Raw genomic sequence first — 15265 nt, 5'->3', positions numbered from 1 at the left:
ATTATTATTATGGCTAAGCAAGTTTAACAGAGGACTGTCATTAATTTATATTTTTCCAGCAGTAGTAGTCTCCAAACGACATTCACACCGAGATTAGTGTCCTTCCTTCGTACATCACATCATTCCTCCATTCCTCTAGCTCTAATCTTTCCGGGTAAAGCAAGGAACTTTTCAGTTTCCGCGTCATACAAAGTGATTCAAAAGCCATAGGACACATTATTTCCTACGATATGTATCAAATTTTCAGATCAGACATCATCTGTGGAAGTCGGGTTAGGAATCCTATAGGTTAGAATGCTTCGGAATCACAAATTGCCTTGTCACAGGAGGGTGATTTCTACAACGGGGACATAGAAAAATCTGTCCAACACTATGACAGGTGTTTAAACAAACATGGTAACTATGTAGAAAAATAGCTTAATGTATACAGGGGAAACAATCAAAAATGTATGGGGCTGTCTTTACTAGTTTTGTTTCTATTTACAATCGGACCTTACTTAAAAAATAAGCCTCGTATTTATTAAGCATTCCTTGATTTTAAGGATTAACAATCATTGTGCCTTTGACCAAAATAAACTGGCCCGGTGAAATGTAGAATACAACCAAATTTAGGAGATGAACAGATCATACAAACATAGAGATCCATGAAAAATTCAAGTACCGTGTATTCTCTCAAATTGCAAGCTTTCAGGGAATTGCTCAACAAAGGATCAACAAAGACTTGCACAACGAACTGATAAATTGGTTCACCACCCCCGAGAACTCCTTTCTGCAATCATAGATCGGTGCCGATATTTGTCCAAAGAAAAGTCGACCTTAAGAAAGAAAGAAATAGAGACTCTTTGGGTGGAAAATTTCACAATCTTTTCAGATTATTGGCAAAAGTTTATTTAGAAAGGCTTGACAATGCAAAAGAAGGAAGAAAGTAAAATTGAATCTAACGCATCAAGTTACAGAAACATGTTGTTTGATTTAATCACCAATGTTAATAATATGGTTGTTTCGAAAATTGTGCAGAATATAAAAGAAATTCTCCAATACTCTCGTCTCTACTCAACACATAAGTAAAAAAGAATACACAACCATGTTAGTTCGTTCTTTGGAGCTTAAAGATACTGACGGATTAGAGATAATGTCGAACCGGAGGAACGACTTAACAAGGTGTTTCAGAGGAGGAAAACATATGTTAAACATTTGCATCTGACGTGTGCTGTTTGACACCCTAAGAACAGTCAAGTTTGATACAAGTGGTATGGTACAGCAAAGCAGGAAAATTGGAGTTCGATATAGTAGAGTGTAGTCAGAAGGTTTCAAGGTGTTGCGACTGGGCAGCACACACACCAAATTCATTAAATTTCAATTTATCAACTATCTATTGATTAAAAAATTAACCTCTTGTTTCTCTTTAAAATATAGGCACGCACTTACTACAAAATACAATGAAAAGAATTCATATGTCCTTTAATTGAAGGAGTTTTCTTTATCCCTTAGCGACCATAACATCAATCACCTTCTCAACATTAGGTGACAGGTGGGAATGTATTGATAGAAGCGCAAGTCCTGTAAGTCGTTCCCCACACATTCTGTTTCGGAGGTAGGATTTGATTCTTTTCGTTGAAGAAAATTCTCTCTCCACCGAAGCTTTTAAAACAAGCAAGCGAGCTGAGATATTCAGTAGCTAGCTGATTGTTGAAAACAGGACTGTACTACAGCCATGGTGCACATCCATAATTTCGACAGGTTTATTTGGTTCATGATGTCTTTTTTCATACTGCATACTATACTCAGCTTTGAGGACGAGTTCTGAAGCAAAATTAGTCCAATAGTTCTGCGCTTTTGCAAGATCTTTAGTTTTCCTTCATCAGCATGTCTTAGCAAATGTATTTCTGGAGAACATAACACTTCCTTGACACATAAACTTGTTTCAAGACCAAAATTAAATTATCTAAGCACAGAATAAGGATTGCTTGTGAAATACTCTTACGGGAAATTACTTGGTGAATTTGATCTTTATATTTGTTTATTTGTCCCTCAAGAGAGATGAATTTCACTCTCAAGGATTTCCTCTGTTAGTTTAGAGAAGTTTTGAAAATATCACCAAAAGCACTTTAAGACAGAAGAAAACTCGTATTACCTGAAAATTAGACTCTCCTCTTGTTTAAACTATCGACATTACTAGCGCACGAAATTCCTGTCTGAATACTGCTTACCAAAGCACCTCACACTAAGATCGCCCTTGTACTCAGTGTTTAAAATTCAAACTAATTAAAATCAAAGATCACGCACTCATATTCGGCATTCAAGATTCAAACATAAAGACATAGGCTCAATAAAAAATTGTCGAACTTTAGATTTCATGTTATTACACCTAAATAACACTAAAGGAAACAAGAAATAAATGAAAATTCCATCATAAACATTATCTTCATTCGAATCATTCGCAAATATTAACTGTCTCAGCCTCCCCACCATTATACTGTCTTGCAGGAGTTCACACTTTACTCACGAATTTTCAATTTACTAGCCTAAATTCGGCAGAGTAAATGTTATCTCCAAAACAATCGATTTACTCAGAGTAATAGCGCCAAGAAAGACAACTGTGTCCTACTCCCGATTAAGTACCTACCTACTCCAGAGTAACAAGTTAATTTATTGGAGAAACTCGTGCTGCGGGTATTAAATTCTAATACATTGTAATACTAAACCTGATAGTAGATTTGATTAGAATTATTATTTTGTATTCTATTTTCCTTCTTTTCTCTTCCCTCAGTTTTTAAACCCCTTTCTACTTTTGTCCGTGACCAACATATCGGGGAGACATGTTCCCCGTCTCCCCCCGTCTCCCTGTCTCCCCGTCGCAAGAATAGGAAGCTTTGTTATTTTATATATATAAATAAAACCCATCCAAAGTTTGGAGCCCTTAAAAGTAGAAGTATGACAACCCACCGCTTCCCCCCAGAAGTCGGCCCTGGATCCGCCACTGCTTGATAGTTGAAAAATCGATGGATATTTGTCCTTAAATAAGTGATATGTTCTCTATCTTTCAATATCTCTATGTATTCAGGTCTGGCTATGAATGACATCACACGTTTACAGAAAAGGTGAAAAAAAAAACTAAAATTAAAAATAGTCCACACGACTAGATGGTCAAGTAAAGTGTTAATTTAAGTTGTTATGATGTCTTGAAATACACGTTAGATGAAAATCTCCAAAGATGAAAAAACAGAAAACAACAAAATTATGCCAAAAGGGCTACTGAAAGCCGTATCTGATCATGACACCATTGCAACAATGCAATCACTTCCGAATTCAAGAAAATCCTCTCACCAGTGACTGTGTTTGCAATAAAGAAAAATGACTATGAAATAGATACTACGTTGTCTGTGAAACAAAATCAAAACTAGAGGCTGTGAGGAGTGTCAAAGCGTGGAACAAAGTAAAAATACCGCATCAAGAGATTCACAGATGAACACATCACGCTAATCCCGAACAGAATAACTTGTAAAAGAAAAAAAAAAGCTTATGGATGAACTTGCAGTTGATGGGGCAATAACCGGCGCAATTGCAAAAATAAAAATAGAAGTGTACTTTCAGCTACTTCATTCTGTAATTCTTCAATTACAAGATCGGTTTCCTGAAGGCTTTCTTCATATCGTTATGACATTGTTTTCTCATAAGGGCATGATTAATACTTCTGAAAATGTAGAAGAATATGCACGTACAACTTGTGCGAGTATTATAGAATTGATGGTGAAGGTCTTAGTAAAGAAATAAATGTGTTCAGTCAGCTGTACAAAGTAGGTTGTACGAACAGACTTAGAAGATTTGCAGAGATAGTCTGATCAAGATAAAAATGATAATGAAGACACCCCAGATAGTGACAATGAATTCGATCCAGTTGAAGTGTGGGTGTCAGTGGGTTAAAAAGGTTTTACCAGACCATACAGGAACTTAATAAATATGTGAGGCTTCCCAAATTTAACAGTAATATATCATATTATTGTTTCATTGCCAGCAACAAGTTACTTCGCAGAATAAATGACAAGTAAGTTGAAAATTGAAAGAAATTTGGCATTTGAACCCATTGCAGCAACTGAAATTCACTATTATGCTTCTCGAACTACTGCTACACTAATTTGGCCTTGTGACAAGGAGTGTCTTGCTGAAATAATTATACGTCATTGTCAGCTCAAAATGTGACCGACATTAATGGGTTTACATGGTCAACAATGAGCTACCTATAGCTACGGCAGGAAACAAAATTTCAAAGTAAGACGCACTAGCTAATCCGAAAATAATGGTCGTACAAATTATGAGAGGTCCCCCTCTCCACGGCCTTTGGTTTGACAAAGAAAGAGACTACATCAGGTCAGAGGTTTCAAACCCAGACAATTAGATTCAGGATAATCAATTTTGAATTGGATGATTTACATATATGTTAAAAATTATCTTACCTTAAGACTTCACGTTCGTGTAACTCTTGTGAAGACCACATTTCGTGTTTTCTCCCAGTCAGTAACAAGTATTTTCGTGCGAAACAAACAGAAACTGCGCAGCCCTGCAAGTTTAGGCAGAAAGCATTCCTACTGAACACTGGTCGCCAGCTCTCAATTTCTAGTCGCTAATAGCGACCTGGCGACCTGGCGACCAGAAATTTTGTGTCCTGCACTGCGGAATCCACAAGTGACCATGTAAAGGTTCCGCAGATCACAATAGAGCCACTGTAAGGATATTGTCATCTTACTATACCTTTCTCGATCAGCTGTTCCCCTGAAAGACGATAAATTTTCACCCGACCATCGATGTGCTGATAGTAGAGGTCTGCACGGGTTCGGACCGTAAATTTTTAAAGATAAAACCATACTTTTTGGGCTTAAATTTGTAAATATATTGTGCAATCATATTTATCGGACCATTCTTTCTGGGGAACTTTTAAAACATCTAAATTTGTAACTTGAGACGCCCATACTAAAAATCTGATTATCATTGTGCAATTGAGAGTAAAGCTAACTGTGGTGGAAAGAAAAACTAAAAGTAACAGAAATAAACATGTTTAGCTTATATGTGAATGAAAGTTTGAGCAGCCAGAGGATGGATTTTTTTTTTTTTTCTTGACAGCAATCAACAATGACTGCTTTGAGGACCATTTGAGTGAGTCCAGTATATATCTATTTGCATAAAAATTTGAACACATTGACGGTTTGTGTTAAATATTTGAAATATTCATGTTTCCATTTCGTGAGAATTTATATAAATGAAATGAAATGAAATATTTAGTTTAACGCCCACAATTATGCACCAACGCTAAGGGAGGCGAAATTTATAGAAATGACCATTTTCTTTCGAGTATTCATATAGTTAGTAAGTGTAAACAATAACCTTGATTTCGTTATTCTCTGTGAATCATGTAAGGTTTTAAAATGCAAAATTAAACATCTAATTGTTGTAAATGAAAATACAATTTTGCGTTAATTATTCAGTTTCTGTAATTCGGGCTTATTTTAGACTCATTTGATTATCTCTGGCCGGGCTCGGGCCTAAAGGTTAAAACATATTTCGGACTCTGGTATGGCCTCATATCAAAATTCACTGGCCGGGCCGGGCCCGTGCAGATCTCTAGCTGAAGGCAGTATCATGATTCATCGGAACATGCAAAGTTGTGCCATTACTCGGGGGTACAATGACAATGGACACATGTCCATTTCAGTCGTTACTGATTATGCCGTGCAGAGACCCATACCTTACAGTTTATGGTGAAATATATGCTCAGACACACTTGTGCTTTGTCCACTGTTAAAGTCTGCTATTAATTGTGCCACAGTTCACGTCCTATCCTGTTGTACCAACATCCACAGTCTACTTATCTGACATTTTTAATGAGGTGTGGCCACCACACACATTGTCGTTTGGTGCTAGTTTCAGCGTTTTTTTTTTCTACCTTTGAAAGACATTAACCACAACAGCTCAGGAATACCCAATAAGTTAGATTGTTTCCGAGATACTTCTTCCTCGATGTCTGTCCATCGCTGTCTGATCAGTATCAAACTCTGATATTCGCCTTTCTTCCCAAGCCTACCCATAAACACCACACTGACTCAAAATATAGAGAGCGGTTTTGCTTACCCCGTAACTCTTTATGTCAGCCCAACGACTTTAACTTGAGACTACAAAATTTCTGGAGGAATAATCATCGGACGAAAAATGTTCTCAATAAAAGGTTTATATTTTGGAGGTGAAATTCACATGATAAAATTATCCCCTTTTGGTGGTGATGTCAAGTAACTTTAATACTGAAGTGGAGACCCCCATTTTTTGTTTCAGATCCGGATTATGAGAGAAAATAAGTAAATTTAATTTGAAAATTGTTCTCGATTCCTGATAGATGGCGCTGTAATTAGTAAAAACAAGTTTCAGTAAGGCTTGTTCAATTGGAAACTGTCATGTCTCAAATAGAATAAACATGCGATAAACAGTACTAATCTTTCGCTTTAAACGTTCTCTTGACTTTTGCAAGGAGGCATGTACCATTACTCTGTATAGCCTATAGCGTAGATTTAGACACTTCAGATGTAGCAGTGCAATTAGGGCTGCGTGTGGACGTCCGTCAAGCTGGCCCGCACAAATTTTATTTTCAAACTAAAACAGTACCAAAAATTTGTACCTAATATATACCAATTTGTACCACTAAAATTAGAATTTGTACCCTCACCAATTTCGAAAAAATTGAATTTTTGATGGCGGGCCAGCTTGACGTCAAGCTGGCCCTCACAATTTATTTTCCTTTCCAATTCGAACAAAAACGGTACCAAAAATTTGTACCCATTATGTACCAATTTGTACCACTAAAATTAGAATTTGTACCCCCACCAATTTCGAAAAAATTGAATTTTTGATGGTGGGCCAGCTTGACGTCAAGCTGGTTTGCACAATTTATTTTCCTTTTCAATTCGAACAAAAGCGGTACCAAAAATTTGTACCCAATATGTACCAATTTGTACCACTAAAATTAGAATTCGTACCCCCACCAATCTCGAAAAAAATGAATCATTGATGGCGGGCCAGCTTGACATCAAGCTGGCCCGCACATTTTTTTTCTTTCCAATTCGAACAAAAACGGTACCAAAAATTTGTACCCAATATGTACCAATTTGTACCACTAAAATTAGAATTTATACCCCCACCAATTTCGAAAAAAATTGAATTTCTGATGGCGGGTCAGCTTGATGTCAAGCTGGCCCGCACAATTTATTTTTCTTTCCAATTGAAACAAAAACGGTATCAAAAATTTGTACCCAATATGTACCAATTTGTACCACTAAAATTAGAATTTGTACCCCCACCATTTTCGAAAAAATTGAATTTTTGATTGTAATATGTGTTATAGAAATTAGAGTCATCCACAGAGCCCACATCTGCACCTGAGAAACTTGTACAGAGCTTTACTTGGTTTCTGAATCTGTTTCGGATTAGAATATTGTCTATTTGGTACTGTTCACTATCTCCTGGTTTGCCCAATATAAGGTATAGTTTAAAAAATTACATAAATTCAAATTTTTCGAAATGGGTAAAGGTACAAATTCTACTTTTCGTGGTAAAAATTGGTACATGTTGGATACAAGTTTTTGGTACAGTTTTCATTTGAATTGGAAAGAAAAATGTGTTGAGCAGGGCAAATTGACGTCAAGCTGGCCCGCCATCAAAAATTCATATTTTCGAATTCGGTAGGGGTACAAATTCTAATTTTGGTGGTACAAATTAGTACATATTGGGTAAAAATTTTTCGTACCGTTTTTGTTCGAATTGAAAACAAAAATAAATTGTGCGGGGCAGCTTGACGTCAAGCTAACCCGCCATCAGAAATTTAATTTTTTCGAAATTGGTGGGGGTACAAATTCTAATTTTAGTGTTACAAATTGGTACATATTGGGTACAAATTTTTGGTACCGTTTTTGTTCGAATTGGAAAGGAAAATAAATTGTGCGAACCAGCTTGACGTCAAGCTGGCCCGCCATCAAAAATTCAATTTTTTCGAAATTGGTGGGGGTACGAATTCTAATTTTAGTGGTATAAATTGGTACATATTGGGTACAAATTTTTGGTACCGTTTTTGTTCGAATTGGAAAGGAAAATAAATTGTGCGAACCAGCTTGACGTCAAGCTGGCCCGCCATCAAAAATGCAATTTTTTCGAAATTGGTGGGGGTACAAATTCTAATTTTAGTGATACAAATTGGTACATATTGGGTACAAATTTTTGGTACCGTTTTTGTTCGAATTGGAAAGGAAAATAAATTGTGCGAACCAGCTTGACGTCAAGCTGGCCCGCCATCAAAAATTCAATTTTTTCGAAATTTGTGGGGGTACAAATTCTAATTTTAGTGGTACAAATTGGTACATATTGGGTACAAATTTTTGGTACTGTTTTAGTTTGAATATGAAATTTGTGCGGGCCAGCTTGACGGACGTGCGTGTGGTGGTAATCATAGTTGTCTACCAAACATTGGCAAAAGTTTCAATCCAGATGGATATTATAAGAACAAAAAGAAGAAATGCGATGGTTAAAATATGCATATTAGAAAAAATAAACAGGACTATCCGTTAATTATACTGATACGAATAATGTAGTAGATTTAGCAGAACAATATATTGAATTCATAATGTAGCGGGGACAGACTCTTGAGAGTTAGTGCAAATGAGTTTGAGTGGATTTTTTTAATTAAAGGAAACATGCAGATTGGGTTGTTCTCTATTTCTCGAGATACGCGATGTTACGCGAGATACGTGTTTAGTTTAATATCAACCTCAGATGATGCGCGATGTTACTAATTTATTGTAATTCTAGCACCATCTAGAAGATAACGAAAAGGTGATTTAAGTAAAAGTTAGTATTTTTAGTCGCAGAATACGAAATAATAATAATAATAATAATAATAATAATAATAATAATAATAATAATAATAATAATAATTATTATTATTATTATTATTATTATTATTATTATTATTATTATTATTATTATTATTATAAATTTCTACTTGAAATTTTAAAGTTGGTCCGCCTCTTTCTTTTTTGAGAATGGGGAGAATCTGAACACGTATTTAGTTGTTGTTTTTTTTTAAAGTGCCGGCATATTTTTCGAAAAATTTCGTTTATCAGCCTCAGGTGACCGATTTACTTTTTTTTCCAGTACAGTGTCATCCAGGAAGATAACAAAAAGTGCTTCAGAGTCCTAAACTGCAATAAACATCTGGTGTTTCTGCATTTTGAATTTTAAAGTTACCCCTCGTCTCCCTTAGGGAGTGAGAGACAACTTCTTTTCAGGATAGTTGAATAGACCTTTTAAAAAATATTGAACATTGTATATATCCAGAATTTTAAATTCCAAGTGTATTTCTCGACATATTCCACTCTCCATACCTATTGGTTACACCCGGAATCCACTTTAGAATTTACATGAATCGTATTACTGTACAATAAGACCTAAAGGGTCGTTCGAGGTTGACTAGGACTTTTATTTCTTCTGAGGAAACAGACAGCACAAGAAGCACCGAACTGCGTCAGCTTTTCAAAGTATTCTCCGTGCGCTTCGGGGCACCGTTGCCATCGTTGTGACTGCTCCCAGATTCCTTTGGCATAGAAAGAACTTGTAGTTGTAGCCACTGGAGGATATCGTTCCGCAGTGCTTCATCTGTCGTGAATTTCTTCCTTCCCAGATGGTCTTTAAGGGATGCAAACAAATGATAATCACTGGGGGCTAAATCTGGACTGTAGGGGTGATGGGGCAGAACTTCCCAGCACATTTCGGCCAGAGTTGTTCTTGTCACATTAGCCATGTGAGGGCGGGCATTGTCATGGAGAACAATCACATTTCCAGACAACATCCAAGGTCTTTTCTTGCGAATGGACTTTCGTACAGCATCACTCAACAATGTGGAATAATACTGGGCATTAATTGTGCTCCCTTTGTCCAGAAAATTACATGGATAACACCCTTCATGCCCCAGAAGACACTTGTCATGATCTTCCGTCTTCCCGTCCTTTGTGAAACTGTTCATATCATTCGTATAGTCTTGTCCGTGACTTCGTTGATCACCATACTGTGCTTGCAATCTTCTGAAAATCTCAGCTGGTTTAACTTTCTCCTTCACAAGAAATTTGATTACACACCGTTGTTCCACAGACACACTGCTTGCCGCTATGTTCGCTGCAACTGCTGCGCATGCGCCAAATACGTCATGCTGGACGCTAGTTACTCGAGAAGGAATACATTACGCCACTCTCATATTTCATATTGATCTGGGTATTCATCGCTTATTTACGTACGAAAATCCCGATCAACCTTGAACGACCCTTGTAATATCTTTTCCAATATAAATTGAGCGATAACAGTATAAGTATTGCACTATTTACGAGAACAGATGTATGATATTATTAGGATCATGCAGTGAGATCCTAATAAAATCCTTATAATATTGAGTTGCTAAGACGCCCGTCCGTTACTCCGCGGGTTAACTCTTGAACGGATGCGATTTTTTCGCTATAACTGGAACTATTCTTTCAACCGAGAGTGTTAATGGAGTCAATCATTTAACTTATTAGTGGATAACGGCGACTAACTGTCGCTATCTATAGCCCATATCCCATATATAGAAGCGAATTTTTTGAAACAGATACCTAGAGCAATTATCTCAACTGACAAGTAACACTTACCAAGTGCATCACTCCGATTTTGATAAAATTTGGCAGGTAAATACTACACATGAAATAAACGAACACGTTTTTTTTTTATTATTTTCTGCGGAAAAACAGTTTTAGGGGACAAAAGCCCCCACCCAAAATTTTGAAAGTTGACGCCCAAAAGACAAAAACAAGTGAACTGAAGTCAACGAAATTGTGCACTGATATTACAGACGTAAAATGAGGGAATACGGGTTTTGTATTGTTCTGGAAAAAACGATTGCGTGGGGCACGGACCCCTCCAAAATTTGATCACGAAACATCAAAAGTGCTAATAACAGTATGTCAGAAGTGCCTAAAGGACATGAAGAATTGGAACAAAACTTTGTGTAGGGACAATTAGCAAAAAATAAACCAATATGTGTTTTGTTATTTTTATTTTCTGCGGAAAAGCGGTTTTAGGGGGCAAAAGCCTTCATCCAGAATTTTGGAATTTAACGCTCGAAAGGCAAGAAGAAGTGGCCCGAAGTGAATGAAATTGTGCACAAATATTGTAGAGGTAAGATGAGGGAATACGTGTTTCGTATTTTCCTGAAAAGAAAAAAAAAACTGTTGAGTGGACCGAGACGTTGAGTCGCGGAATGAGCGGACCGAAGCGAATGAAATTGTATGTAGATATTGGATATGTAAAATAAGGCCTTTCGTGTTTCACAAGTGTCTTCATCCGATTTCTTCAAATTTGGCAGATCAACAACAAGCGCAAATAGTATAGCGTATTTTATAGTATTTCAGGAGGCACCTTTAACCCTTACAATGCCTTTACGCATAAACAAAAAGACGTATCGATTAGTTTCCTGTTTGGTGTTGATGTGCCAAATTTGAAGCAAAACGGATAGGGATACTTGAGAAACACAAAAGGCCTTATTTTACATAGGGCCTACACAATATCTACACACAATTTAATTTGCTTGTCTACGCCTTCCTGCACTATTACGGTAATATTTACTTTTTTTCTGATAAGACCTAGACCCCAACACTGTTTTTCCGCACAAATCAAAATACGTTTCATTTATTGTTTTGTAAATTGTCCCTATATGAAATTTCGTTGCAAATCTCCATATTCTATAGGAACTTGTGACGTATACTTATTTGCACTTTTGATATTTCGTAATCAACGGTTTAGAAGGTCCGTGCCCCACTCAAGCTTTTTTTTTTTTTTTTTTATCAGGAAAATACGAAACCAAATTACCTCATTTTACGTCGACAATATCTATGCACAATTTCATTCACTTCTGTTCACTTCTTCTTCCTTTTGGGCGTCAACTTTAAAAATTTTGGGTGGAGACTTTCCTTCCCTAAAGCCGTTTCCGCAGAAAATAAAAATAAAAAAATGTCTTCGTTTATTTTTTGCGTATTGCCTATACACAAAGAAAGTTTCGTTGCAATTCTTCATGTTTTTTTTACACACATCTGTTATACTGTTTAGAACTTTTGATATTTCATGATCAAAGTTTTGGAGGGGTCCGTGCCCCGCCTAAATGTTTTTTTTTAAAGGAAAATATGTAACACGTATTCCCTCTTTTTACGTCTACAATATCTGTGCACAATTTCATTCACTTCTGTCCACTTGTTTCTGCCTCTCGGGCGTCAAATTTCAAAATTTTGGACGGGGGCTTTAGCCCCCTAAAACCGTTTTTCCGCAGAAAATAAAAAAACCGTATACTTTTATTTTTGGCGTATTGTCCCTACACGAAGTGTCGTTGCAATTCTTCATGTCCTTTACATATATCTGACATACTGTTACTAGCACTTTTGATATTTCGTGATCAGAGTTTTGGAGGGGTCCGTGCCCCACCTAACCGTTATAATGGGATGATGTTGACTTTCACGGTGTCTCTCTATAGCCTATATCTCATACGTGTAGGCGAAATTTCAAATTCTGTCTTTTGCAACAGATAGCTAGAGCGATTATCTTGTCTCAGTTCGTTAATGAAGACAATCCGTTAACACGTTAATGGATAACGGTGACTAACACTGTCTATTCATATCTCATACATGGGCATATATCGCGTGAATCTCTCTTCTATCTTTATCAAAGTGTATTACTCTATTAACGTTTTTAGAGACAGCTACAATACACTACATTCAAAACAATAAAACTTATCACTTGCCAAATAATATCGTTTTGACTTGTAGCTTTTTTAACCTAATATTATGACTATGTGACATACATTAAAGGCTTAGTTCAGCTAAGCATGTTTGATTTACTTTAACTTTCAAATTATTTTTGCTTTAATTTTGTAGGAATATCTCAACAGATATATAATACAAAGTTATCAAAAAGAATCGCAATTGTAAATATTGTTTTATTGAAATCTACAAGAAAAAATATATGCTGATACAACATTGCTGTACAATCAGCAAATTACTTAATTTTTGATCAAAGTGTATTATGACAGCCAATTTGCCAAGCTTTCCGATTGTGTAAAAAATACGGAAATAAATAGATGAAATTCATCAAATAAACATTGATCGGATAACGTTGATTCGGAGAAAGGGTGCTGGCTTTATGGGAGGTGAATCCCTTTGGATGGGATAGGCGCCCCTACATATATGTACATACGTACTTAAAAATATTATTTTTACCATTTGCTGTTTATGTATGTTATTTGATGCATGTTCATTAACTTTAGGAAAATAATTACTTTTCCCAATAATGTGAACTGATACAAACTATTTACTAACGTCTGATTGTCCTGGGAAGAAGGAAGTGATGTTACCCTGAGATATTCAATCAACTTGCAAGGGCGCCGATTTCTCTGTAAATTGGGGGTCCATTCAGATACAGAAGGTATATATAGGAGGATTTTAAGACAAATTGCATTCAAATTATGCCAAATATTGTATATTCATAAATATAATAAGGGGACCGCATGAGCTTTGGGGGGGAGGGGCGGGCCGCCCGGCCTCCAAGGATCGGCGCCCTTGTCAACTTGGTACTTAAAGAAAAAGACAATTATTTTCTGTATGAAAAATTTATTAAAAAAATATTTTTGGCTCTATTTTGCAATTTAACAATTGCAATAATACTTTTTTGCCAGTCTTAAATAATCAAAAGAAATATATAGAGGATCATTATTACATAAAAGTATATACACAATCGTTTTACAACTATGTTATACAAATGTTCAAAATCATATAAACATAGTTTGTGAAGAACACAGCCAAGTAATGCTATCTTTATCTACAATGCTATTTATGTGGTCAATTTATGTCGTTTGATATTATTTTGCATGTCTCAGTAATAATAATGACACTTTAAACACAACCAGTATTAAGTACGAAAAGAAATCGTACACAAATTCAACCATAGTCCAAGTTTGTAAAATATTCTGCGTACATTGGTAGTTAGAGATGCAAAAAAGCCGGCTTTTTTGAATCGATGGTTTTTTTCACATAAAAAGCCGGCTTTTTTGGGAAAAAAACGAGAATTTTGGAAATTTTGGCTTTTTTCAACTTCATGATTTTTCTATCTAAATAGCTTTCTTATAGTATATTCTATAGTTAGATAAGAATTTCATGACCTGAATGTGATATTTCGCTCTGAAATTCACCATCAAGATGGATGGAGCACATGTTTTACGAATTAAAGCTAACATGAAGAATGTAGTATTTGAGGGTAATTTTAGAGGCTATTTAACTTTATTTTAACTTTTGAGTTATCGACATTTTTTTTCTTCTTTAGTTTGTCATCCGTGTTTCATTTCTAAGATCTTTTAGTACTCTAGCTTCTAGCGCAAAAGTTAAACTTGCCCGTTTTTCTATTTATCCGTCAAAGCGTACGTTTTTCAATATATCCGTCAAACCGTACTTCCACATTTCTGTTATACTGTAGCTGTGAAGTGATTTAGCAATAATTTTCCGGACACAACCTTGAATACCAATTTATACAAATAATCAGTAGCGGATTTAGAAAAGTACTTTAGGAGGTTTTTTTTTTTTTTTTTTTGTTTCGTTTCCTAAAAAGTCCTAATTTTATTTGGGAGGTGCTTGAAGTTTATGAGTACAGGCATAACTAATATTTCGTTTCGTTTATATGTTTAGCAATAATCTTCCGGATACAACTTTAAAAATCATTTTATACTGAGAATCAGTGGCGGATTTAGAAAAGTATTTTGGGAAGGGTTTCTTACTAATGTTTAGTTTTTTTAAACATTCGTAATTTTTATTTGATGGGAGCTTAAAGTTTATGAGTAAAGGCATAAATAATAGATATTTCGTTTGTTGCAGACATTCCGTAACTTTGGGGAACGGGCTTCAGTCCGAAAGACCGCCCCCCTAACCTTCGCAAAACCGTCACTGCTGGTAATTAGTAATAATAACTATTTAAAAACAATAAGAAAGGAAGTCGGCCAACTCACAGTATACGCACTATTTCTACATTCACAGATGGAACAAAGAAAAGCTTTGTCAGAATGGTCGAATGCTGGTTGAATCCCGGACTTCCCGATAGAAGCTCAAAAGCTAATCACTCAGTCATGTTTGTTGTGCAGTTGTATTTAGCTTAACTTAAATATATTCCGTAGTCT

Source organism: Thermobia domestica, chromosome 1, assembly GCF_964235325.1.
Source record: "Thermobia domestica chromosome 1, izTheDome1.hap1.1, whole genome shotgun sequence".
NCBI classification, from domain to species: domain Eukaryota; kingdom Metazoa; phylum Arthropoda; class Insecta; order Zygentoma; family Lepismatidae; genus Thermobia; species Thermobia domestica.
Note: the sequence above shows the minus strand (reverse complement) of the source record.